This window comes from Anomalospiza imberbis, chromosome 3 (assembly GCF_031753505.1).
Source record: "Anomalospiza imberbis isolate Cuckoo-Finch-1a 21T00152 chromosome 3, ASM3175350v1, whole genome shotgun sequence".
NCBI classification, from domain to species: Eukaryota; Metazoa; Chordata; class Aves; order Passeriformes; family Viduidae; genus Anomalospiza; species Anomalospiza imberbis.
Window position 1 is genome coordinate 34117120 of NC_089683.1, and position 11714 is coordinate 34128833.

An 11714-nucleotide genomic window follows, 5' to 3' on the forward strand; every position below is an offset into this window, starting at 1 on the left:
ACAGAAGAGTTCTACTGTCACTGATAAGTGTCTGCAGTCCATTATATTTTGCAGGATCACAAGGAGTCAGTCCTCTTGTCAATGCTTTCTTCTGCTGCCCTTTCAGAGGTGTCATGAAAATAAAAGAATTGTGCAGAGGGAAAACACAAGTGGTTGAAAATGTATGTGACTGTAATGTTCTTTAATCTTTGCATACTTTGTACAGTCTGTAAAACCATCAGTGAGAGCAATGACACCCAGGTGATAAGCAGAGAGGAGGGAAACACTCAGTGGTATGGGTGGTTGTGACATTTCCTCACTCTGAAGAAACAACCATGACTGGACCTTTTGAATAGACAAAGTGCCCTGAATGTCCTTGCAGGCCCATCTTTCACTTCCAGTGAAATACTGTTTGGCTGCATTCACACCAAATAAGTGTTGCTGACTTAAATTCACCTCCACTCACATTTCAGAAGATATCTTCATCCTGTGGCCTGCATGCAAATACCCAATATTAAATCTCCAGGTGTCACTTTTAACTAATAGCCTGCAATTAGTGTTTGATGGCCCATCAATGCATTATGCAGTTCCTTCCTCTGGAAGAGTTCTCTCTTTCTTTAAATTGCCAGAATTGAAAGAATTATGTTCTAATCCCCTGACTTCATCCAGTTCATTTTGAAACTTAATGTTTTTCATTTAAATCCCCTATTGGGAACTCATTCACTTCCACGGCACCAGCACAGCTAGGTTGCCTTGATTAATTACTAGCACTTACCCTTCTACTCCAGTAAATCTCAGTACCATGACTAATAACTGGAAAGATTTAAACAAATGCTTTATGTCATTTCAAATCTGAACCTCCAAAGAATTCTACAAAATTGAAGAAAAGCAGGGGGCTATAGAGAGCCTATGTTTAAGAACTGAGAGTGTGTGCGGTCCAGAGCTCATTTGATGCCCAAGATAACTAAATAAAATCCATACTGGAAAGCCAGCTTGCACAGTTATACAATTCATCAAATAGATAACACAGGTTTAGGAATCAAATTCCACTTTCAGTCCTGGAGATGCAACAGACATGCCAGATTTACAATTTCTAACATACAGGAGGTGTATTTTAAATATCCATGAGATAACATAGGAGAGGAGGCTTCATGAACATGGCAAAGATTAAAGTTTCATTCATGTGAAGTCTACTGATGGCTAAAATGGAGGACAGTTATTCTAAGCCAGTTTTGCAAATGGACTTTCACACATGGATAAAAAGTTAAAAAACAAACAAACAAAGAAATAAAATCAACCAAAAATGTAACCAACCAAACAACAAAAAACTATTCCCAGCTGAAATTCAGCTTGATTATCCTTTACCTACAGGAAAACCTGGGTAAAAAGTCTAAGACTAATGAAAGGAAACAATCTAAACACTGGGAGACCTATAAGAAAAATGAAGATTTTATTTTTCTAAAGTATATATTCATTTTGTTTGCTAATTAGCTGTGATGCTAATTGGCTAATTAGCTGTGATAAAGGCCCCTTGCCAAGACTGCTGAAAGTCTCTTTCCACTCGGTGGTTGGCATAGAGATGAAAAGAGGGTCTTCTTCACAGTGCTCAGACTAAAGCTGCATTTTTGCTCATGCCAGTTAGAGCAGCAAATGTTTATTAAAGTATTAAGGTACCTCACCCCATAATGAAATGGTCAACCATGTTTTGATATGTTTGACCTTCAGCAATTTCCTCTGCAATTAATTAGTTCACTGAATGAAGGTTTTCTCCATCAGCCTCCCCATTCACTCATCTCGATCCCAAGCACACATTTTTTCCATTATGTATCACTGCCACCACCTCAGATGCTCTATGGAGGGGATCACATACTCAGCTTCCTGGCCAGCCAGTCCAAAGACAGGTTTTCCCTAACCAGCTCTAAAAGTATAAAATGTACATGTAATTACAATCAGACCTTGATAAAGACATTTTCCATATGCCCATTACAACTCTAGTGAACTACCCAAAAGTCCAGGCTCAGATATTTCCTGAGTTGGAGCCTTCTTGGAAAGCAGAGATAAAATTTCAGGCTAATTTTGTAAATGTCTGTTTAAAATGTATATAGTTACAGTGACATACACAGGGCAATAAAATTAAATTTCCTACTTAAAAAATTATTACCCATTTTGTTTTCCCTATGTGTCCTTGTTAGTTGACTGTTGTGTTATATTTTCCTAAAACTAATGTTTTCAAAAATCTGTAATTATCTTGAAATACATTTCCTGATTTATTATAAGGAATGGATTATATTAAAAATGGGATAATGACTTAATTTATATCCCAGGTCCGATTCACCTTTAAAACTGTCTTTGGTTTTGCTTTCTGGATGCAGATAGATGCAGATAGAATATTTTTCTTTATCTAAGGACATGATTTAATGATTTATTAAAATTCCTTAACTCCCACTGAGGTCAAAACCATCACACAAGGCCAGATCCCAGCAACACCTTAAAGGGAACTGGAAAATTTCTGCCAAGACATCAGTACATTAGGAACAGGGTTAGAGAAAAAGTAGCTTCCAAAAGTGACTTTAGCTTCCCAAGCAAAGCTACATCTTTCTTGGATTGTATTTCTCTTTGGTCATTTTTTTTGACAAATGCTGCAATTTTTTCTTTTTGGAATTCAGGTGTATGTCTGTAAAAGTCAAAGCTGGCAGAGCATTTCTTTCAAGAAATACGAGAGCGAGAGAGATTGGAATGTGTTTGTCCTGGTGTGCTTCCCTGAGGATCAAAGGAAAGTTTTCAGCTTTCCTGAATGCTACAACATTGCTGATGGTATCACACAGCAAAATCATACACTAATATGCTACCAGAAGAGTCAAGTACATCACAGGCCCTGCGTTGCATTTGCATAAGGAGCACACCACTTGTTTCTGCCTTGTGGTAGCAGAGGGGTGACACTGCTGACTAACCAGTGACTCCCTTTATTGCAACACCCACAAATAGCCTTTCTTTCAAAAACTGTTATTATCTGCTTCCCCTCTGATGGGCTGATAAACAGGACTGGTTTTGGACAGTATGAGAACAAGGTGGTAGTGCTGGACTGCCAAATGGAGCTCCCACAGAGAGCATGAGGGTAGGATTCTTCATATGGGAACAGTGCAAACAAAACCCCTTGGCATTTGTTCTAGTGACTGTTTATTCTGTACCCCTGCTTTCTGTCATAGCAAATCCGCAGGGTTCTGCTGGGCTTTCCTCATCCCAGCGACAACTCCCAATACTGCTAGGCAACTATTCACAAGATCTTTGTTTTCCTGCTCCAAGGGCAAGTTTCCCACCAATGTCTTCATGCACAGTTGAACTACATAAAACTGTTTCCAACCAACTAGCTCAGCTTCATTAACAAACATTTATTTTCATTAGGTCCTTTTTAATTCTAACTGCTAGACTAGCAGCCAAATAAGTGACAATTACTTATGGACTGTGGGATTGGTCACAGACACTGTGTCACTTATGTAGACACATACATAAAGACAGCACAAATGACTTGAGCCTAAATATCTGCCAGCAAATAAGAATCTTACTTTGAAAAGGCACAATACTGTTAATAGGCTCAATCCTAGAAAGACAGAGTGTGAAATGAATAGATCTGAGCTCAGCAGGAGTGCCTTGTTTTATATCCATTGCTAAGGTGAAAAACTGTTCCTGAAGCATTATTCCTGTTCACTTTCCACTCCTGATGTTCTGTACCCTAGCAGCACACATGCTACTCAGGGAGACATACTACTTCTGTATAAGTTGGCTATTCTGCCTCATACCTTAACATCTGGGAAGGTAAAAAAAATTTTAAAAAACCAACCCCAAAAAAAAAAAAACAAAAAAAACCCCACCATATCACATACACACAAAACACAAACAAATGAATAAACACATCAACCAAAAAACACCCCTCAATTCACTTCTATTAAAACCTCAGGACATACAGAACTTGGCATAAATAATGTAAGAAATTTACAAAATAATCTGTATAATTATGAAAATTTTTGAGATAAAAAATTCTTATATCAATGAAGCCAGCTGCATATCTCTCCAGGCAAACAGCACCACCATCACTATTTAGGTACACGACTGCCTCCTTTTTACTTAGCACTTTTAAATGATGTTGAGCTATAGATGTTAGTTACATCTATATTGGTAAATTAACTTGTTAACCATTACTGTGTTAACAAATTGTTGAGAAATAATTATTGAAATTAAACAGATCTATGCCAGGGAGATTTCTAGTAATTTAACTGAAGAAAAGACCAGGGTCCAAAAAGAAGCCTGAGTATCCCCAGAAATTCATCTGCAGCATATCAGCCAAGATTGCAGAATGGGCTGCAATGGCTCTGACAGGCAAAGGGACTCATCTTGCCTCACAACAATGTATGATGAAAACACACAACTCTTGAAGCTTAGAGGTTAGCCACAGGTTGTGCAGAGCTGAAGCAAGTGGCATTACAGGGAACGGTCGCACTTGGGCTTGCTTCACAGGAGGTGCATGTCTGCAGGGAGAGCTGTCTGCACCCAGCTCTTTGCCCAGAAGTAACTCAAGCTCGGTCACATGGGTCTAACTCACCACTTCTCACCTTTCTGCACTGTACCAGAGGTGCTGGCAGGCAGTCAGGGGTGACAGATCTTTCTGCCCTCTTTTAAGTCTGTTTGGAAACAGGTGTGCAGCTTCAGATCAAGGAATCCACCTCCATGATGAAAGGCGAGGTAATGCCAAACTGGCAGTACTCCTCCTTTCTGCCCACCTGACCTGTACCTCTAGCTCCTTCTTGAGAGCTGTCTATTTATTTATTAGAAAGATTTACTTTAGGTAGCTACCAGTGCAATGTAATGACTGGAGTGATCTTTAGAAAGAACAAGCTTTATCAACTTTGTGCAAGCACCCTTTGAGTGCCAATCAAACATTGAAAACAGAGGCACGAAGAAGAGACAGATCTGGCACAAAGGTTACACAGTAGAACACGCCAGTCTGGGTAAGTGCCAGGAAAAATTCACAACCACCTGCCACTGACAGTTTATGAAAATACACCTGTCTGAAATAGTATTTCTGTCCCTTTAATTTCCCCATTCCTACATTTGTCATTTTCATCATCTCCTTAAGGATCATACCCACCTTGTACCAAGATTACAAAAACCTAATGATTATCTCCCTTTTGATAACCTCATAGCCCTCAACATCCATGCACCCTGGGTAGCACTTCTGTTATGCTTATCCTTCCAACAACAGATTTTCCCCCAGTACTTCTGGCCAAGTCAGGCCTCTTCCCTGGTTTTCTAGTTGAAGAGTAATTCTGATCATTATTTCATTCAGAGAAAAGAGGAAGCAGAGTCAGAGTTTAACAGGGTCTGTTTAGTGACTGAGATGTGTCTTATGCTTACAATTATTATTATTAACACTTGATTGCATATTATCAAACACCTCCCACTGATGGCAATATAGGACTGCTTGCTACTGCCATAGCCATAGCCAGCACTTTATAGTGAACCTGTTAATTATCAACAGTTCCCTACCAGTAGCTTATTTTAAATTGTCTTTTAATACCTCCCCTTATTTTTCTTCTCAGTGTAAGTAAGTCAGCTGTGAGTCCTCCCACCACTTATGGGTTTCACGCTGGTATCAGGACTGGCAGTACTCAAAGCACAGGAAGTGGGGTGCACTGTGACTGTGGATGTCACTACATGCGTGCGGAACATGACAGTTCATGCGATTGTGTGAGTGAACCTTAGCTAAAGTTATGAAACATGCTTTTTTTACCCTTCTCTATTTGTGCACTCTTCCTCATAGATATATTCGTTTCAAGCATAATAAGTTTTTGGGAAGCTGCAGTCAGAAAAGCTTTCTTTTGCACTTTCTAAACATATCTGGAGAATCATTAAGGAAAGAAAAGCTTCTGTTTACAATTTTTTCTTGCTCTTTGTAACTCTAATGATTGAAGGTGGGTTATGTTGTAAATGAATGTATTCATTTTTTCTGTCATCTGTCACTATATAATCTTACTGTCCAAATTTATTATCTTTATTCAGAAAAAAAAAGAAGGGAAGGGAAGGGAAGGGAAGGGAAGGGAAGGGAAGGGAAGGGAAGGGAAGGGAAGGGAAGGGAAGGGAAGGGAAGGGAAGGGAAGGGAAGGGAAGGGAAGGGAAGGGAAGGGAAGGGAAGGGAAGGGAAGGGAAGGGAAGGGAAGGGAAGGGAAGGGAAGGGAAGGGAAGGGAAGGGAAGGGAAGGGAAGGGAAGGGAAGGGAAGGGAAGGGAAGGGAAGGGAAGGGAAGGGAAGGGAAGGGTTCTTTAAGTTTTTTAAAAGAGGATCATTTTAGAGAAAAAAAGTTCTGAATTTTATAAACATAATGAAGTCTCAGAAGTTGAAAACAAATGCAGAAGTAGAAATGCATATAAATTGTTTAAAATGTGTTATTCTTTGTTTGAAACATTGCAAATAAAATACGTGTCAAGTGACAGTTAGGCTAATCTTTCACAAGAGAACTGCAGTATGCACCAACATAAACCTGAGACTATCCACAAAGTTTAACCACTTGATTTCATAAGTAACTGCCTTCTGTTTTAAAGACTTCAATTTGTTGGACAAGAAGGAAGTGGTAAGCCAAAGAGTGATTGAAATCTATGATCCATCACCACAGACAGAGCTGATGCATGATCAGTGCAAAAATAGAGTAGCAAAACAGAAAATGAGATAAACCAGATAGTGTGAGTACAAGATGGTTGTTTATTTGTCTATGAATCATGAGAAAGTGGTGACTTCATTGCACATGAAACATTGTAAAGTGATAATACTTAGGTCTACAGCTTTTACATGCCGAAAGGATTGTGCAGGCTGAGAAGTTGAAATTGTTCTTGGGAAACAATGCGATTGCATCTCAACTGCCCACTGGGGCAGTTATTTCTGGTGACCATGGATTGCAGGCATGTAGAGGGTACAATATGCATCCAAAATGATACTTGTACCATTCTCAGTGGAATGCCTGGTGCCTTCTTTGTATATAGCAGTGCTTACTACTCAACCAAGTGCCAACTACTCAAATACTCAACCAAGAGTTTGTCTCAAAGCAAACCAGCAAATACTTCTGTATGCCTGCAGTATGACTCCTGCACATACCCTCAAATGCCCATTATACCAGTCTAATAATATTTTTCCATGGAAACAGAAATAAACACTGTTTAAGGAGATGACAAACACTATTTTCCTGACAGCTTTTTATAGCAAAAGGTGTATAAGAAGGAGTCTTGACAGGTTAGATATATTTAGGTCATGAAGCCATTTCTTTTGTCCAGCATTTCTAGAAATGTCTGCATTTTGGCATCTACAGGTGACTTTGACTATGAAAAACTGCCCAAGTTAATGTATGCTGTGTTATTCTTGAGCAATGTCAGAAATTTATAAAAAGCATTTCCAGGGCACTGCTAGCACTCCTGCAGCAGAAGTGGTGGAAATTTGGCAATTGCTGTATATGACATGGAAGAGAGATTCACGTTCTCTCTGCTATATGGCTGTCTTGAAACCATGTAAACCTTTTTCAGCCAAATAAATACAGTTGAAGACAGCAATATTTCATTCTGGTGTCTCCAGGACTGTGCAACTTTTTCTGAACTGAAAATCCAGTTTCTTCTCAAGGTAGCCATATCTATCCTGCTTCAGTGAAAAAGATCTTTTCTTTGAACTTCAGTCTTTGCTCTTCACAATCCCTCTCTATGAAACAAGAATAAGTTGAATACTGATAAGCCACACTGAAAAGTTGGAGGAAAAAAAAAAAACAAAAGACCACTTCTGTTATCAGAAAAGTTATCCATATTATTTTCTTGCTGACAGATAACACACACACACCACCCATCACCTTTCCCCACCAAACAAGTACTGAAAATTTATCTCATATTATTAATACACCTCTTTCTAACATGATGATTAACTATGTTTTCCTCTTCATCCAAATCTGTCTGCAGACATTGGTTGGCCTTGTCATGTCTTGATTTGCAGCTGAAGAAGATACTGTCTCCTGCCTTTCCCCCACCAAGTTGAGATGTCTGCCTCACATATCAGCTCTCAACATATTGAGATGAACCTGAAAAAAAGACAAAAAATTGTAACACCAAAGGATTTGCCCATTTCCAGTAACATCTTCAATGTCTGAAGTTGAAACACACTGCTCAATGCACAATACTGCAATATACTTCAGTGGCTTCTAATCACAAAAAGCTTCTCTCAAATACATACTCTCTGTGATCAGTCACTGTTTGCATGCCTATCCCTGAATATTCTCCAAAACTATTGATTTAAAAAAAAAGGCTAATAGGACTAATCACTGCTAATTATAATAATAATTAACATTATTTTATCACATCCAGAACAGGTCTTATCCTCTCAATTTTCCTTAATTAGAAGGTTTTCCTGAAGTGTTCTTTATTTAATGTGAACATACTGTAGCAAGGTTTCTTCTTTTACACGTTTGTGATTTTCAAAGGAAAAAAAAAAGGGAGAAGTAACTTTATATTTAATCCCAAAGTTTCAAAATGGTAGAAGAGTTTAAACATAAAAGCTTATATATATTATCTACTGTATAACTTAAAGACGATGGGGATAAAGCAAATCTCAGCAGAGTTTATTAGTACTCTCCAGTGGAACTGGAACAGTTATGACTCAGCAGACACACTTACAGGCCTGGACATCCATGTGTTTTTCAGCAGATTTAAGCTCTTCAGCATTTAATAATTTCTATTACTTGAGCCCCTGGTAATCATACAAAGCAACAAAGGAATCCAGTGCAGAGATCTTTCATTCTGCTATCTGAGTTTGCTCTGCATGAAAAAATGCAATTTAGCTCAGAGATTTCACAGATAACCTAAAACCTGCAGGATTTTTCAAGAGATTAGGAAATCCTGTCCACAAACCCAGCACCAAGGGGTATGGTTATACTTCTCAGTAAGAGAGGGCCACTGTGGGAACCACACACTGGACCCCTGATCAGTTTCCCCGTGAAGTTATTTCTCACCTTTGGTTTGGACTGCTTCAGCAACTTCTGCTGGGCAGTGCCTGCACATCACGGAAGCTGCTCTCAGTTCATAATGGTCAAGGGTACATTTGTTTTGGCTCTCTCCCAAAAATGCAGCCTTGTAACAGCATCCTAGTAGATGCTGCATCTTTGAACACACCACATCCTAAAACATACACCTTCTAATTTGTATGCTAAAAACATTCATCTGGTGGGTTGTAACACAGACCGTGTATTATTTCAGGCAGTCTGAACAGCAAAGAGACATAAACATGTCTTAAGGCCAGAGGGTGGCCAGAAGACCTTAAATCCAATTTATACTTAGCACCCATTTGAGATGGTGAACTGGACATATGGTCTGATCTGTGACTCTGATGTTTTCAGCAATACAGGCATTGCATAATGCCCAGTCTGTCTTCCTGGATGCCACAAAGTCCCAGCCTGAGGCTGCCCCTTGTAAAATCCAGTCTTTCAGGTTACAGCTTCTTAACATGGAGATGCGCACGTACACACAATTCAAGCTATCATTTTACAGCACAAGAGATCCTCTGCATGAGCACATGGCATATGCAATCAGGCTGTGTTTATTCCCTCTGGCTCTGAGGCCATCTGGCACTAGTGAAGTCTATTATCATCCAAAAAAGGGTGCCCGCATCCAAACTACATGTTGGGCATGGTGCCTGGCTCGTGCTAATTCTCAAAACATGCCCAGGAACTGTTTGGAAGAGGCCTGGGCTGACTGCCCAGGGACAAACCATTCCAGGGACTGCTCAAACAATTTAACAGTGTAGACAATGGAGTTAGTGCCTGGGTCTGTCTTCTGGCACTGTGTAATTTCCAGTATAAGCAGAGCCTGCAAGAGCAGTGAAAAAGGCTGATTCCTTCATGGAGCACACTTCTCTCTGAATGGCATAAAGCACTTCAAATCTACTGCATGTTAAGAGTGTCTTCAGAGATCAAAATATTTCTGGAAGTCAAACTGTGTGTATTTTACTGTATCCTTGAAACACTGCAGATTGAGAAGTTGAAAGTATAATAATGAACTGATATAGGAAAGATCCATTTCTAATATTTGTCTCTGTATGTTCAATACATGCGGGCAGAGCTCTAGAGAAGCACAGGCATGCCAAGGTACCAAGGGGTGTGTAGAGGAAATGGTTTGCATAAGCAAAGACATAAAAAGCATTCAGCTGAGGAATCTAAAGCCAAACAGCTTTCAGGATGTTGGAATATCACATCCATAGTGGTGAGCATGGTTTTCACTCCTTTGGTTTTCTCAGATTTGTGGGGAGATCACTGACAAATAAAGGGAAAGAAAAAAAAAAAAAAAACAACCAAAGAGTCTTTAAAGGTTCCTCATTCCAACCATGTACCCTGTAGCCATTTTAAACAAAGTAAGATGGGAAAAAAAACATATTTTCCCATTTATTCTAGCATGAATGCTAAGAAATTGAAATAAAAGTTTCTATAAACATGAATTGTTTTTCAGAATCAACATTCATGGATATACCAGAACACAAGATGATTTCAAAACCCCATTTCTTCTTTTATGTAGTTAGTCCTCGGAAATGGGATGGAAAATTGCTTCTGTAAAGTAAAAGGCATTTTCTGAAATAATCAGAAGCATAGTTGGCTTTTTCACTTATCAGCACACGTGTGTACACCCACAGGACAGTGACATTTCACATGGCAATAGCCAGTGTACAGAAACTTGAGTGTGGAAAGGATTCCCCTGGGCTCAGCTGTCTGCAACTGCAGCTGACCATGCCAAATGATTCCAGATATTTATGAAGCTCCATCTTCATAACTAGGTTATTTGCCTCCAAGACAGAGATGTTCCTGAATTTTAGCTTTCTGACAGTCAGAAACCTGAAGTTACTCACAGCAGGTGTACACCATTGCTCCTCATGACATCATTGACTTTGCTGAAATCTTTCTGCTTCCCCCTCTGCTGTTCACAGAGACAAGGCCTTCTCACTCTCAGACTTGGGACCAACCAAATCCCTTCACAAGATGTTGACACTGTTGATGATAAAGTTTTTTGCACTGTTAATGTCAAACCTTCAATTACTAACACTTATTTTCCACATGAATTTATCTCATTCAGGTATCAGATCAGCTTGGCACAGTCGTCCTTTGAAAGATTGGTTGCATTTTTTATCTTTCACGGCAATAGCTTTCACTTTTTTTTCTATTTCTCTCAAACAACTCAAGTCAGGCTAACAGACATGAAGTTTTTGCTTTCCCTTTCATAGATACAGGTATTACAGCAAGCCTGAATATAAGGATAATCTCATGAGCTCACAAAAACAGTGTTAATGAGAATCATAGTTGTTCTTTGTCCTTTAAATTTCCTTGTTGCTAATTTTCAGGTTTATTTGTGGGGATTTTTTGGATGTTTTTTGGTTTGTTGGGGGTTTTAATTATAATTGATATAAGGAAATAGTCAGAAAAAGAAGCTAATACAATAGTGCAGAAAAACATTGAAAAATTAATTTTTTAACCTTAAGCTCTGCTCTAACTTAAATTATAGAATTATGATCTCCCAGTTAAAAGATCAGATTTTGTCACAGACATTTTTATGAAGAAAAACATACAAAATCCAGGGGTTTCTTTGAGAATCAGCAAATCCCACTGAATGAAAATCCACAGGAGTCTCATTGTATTACTGCAGTTCAGGTATTAGTCAACTCATTCAATTCACTTGC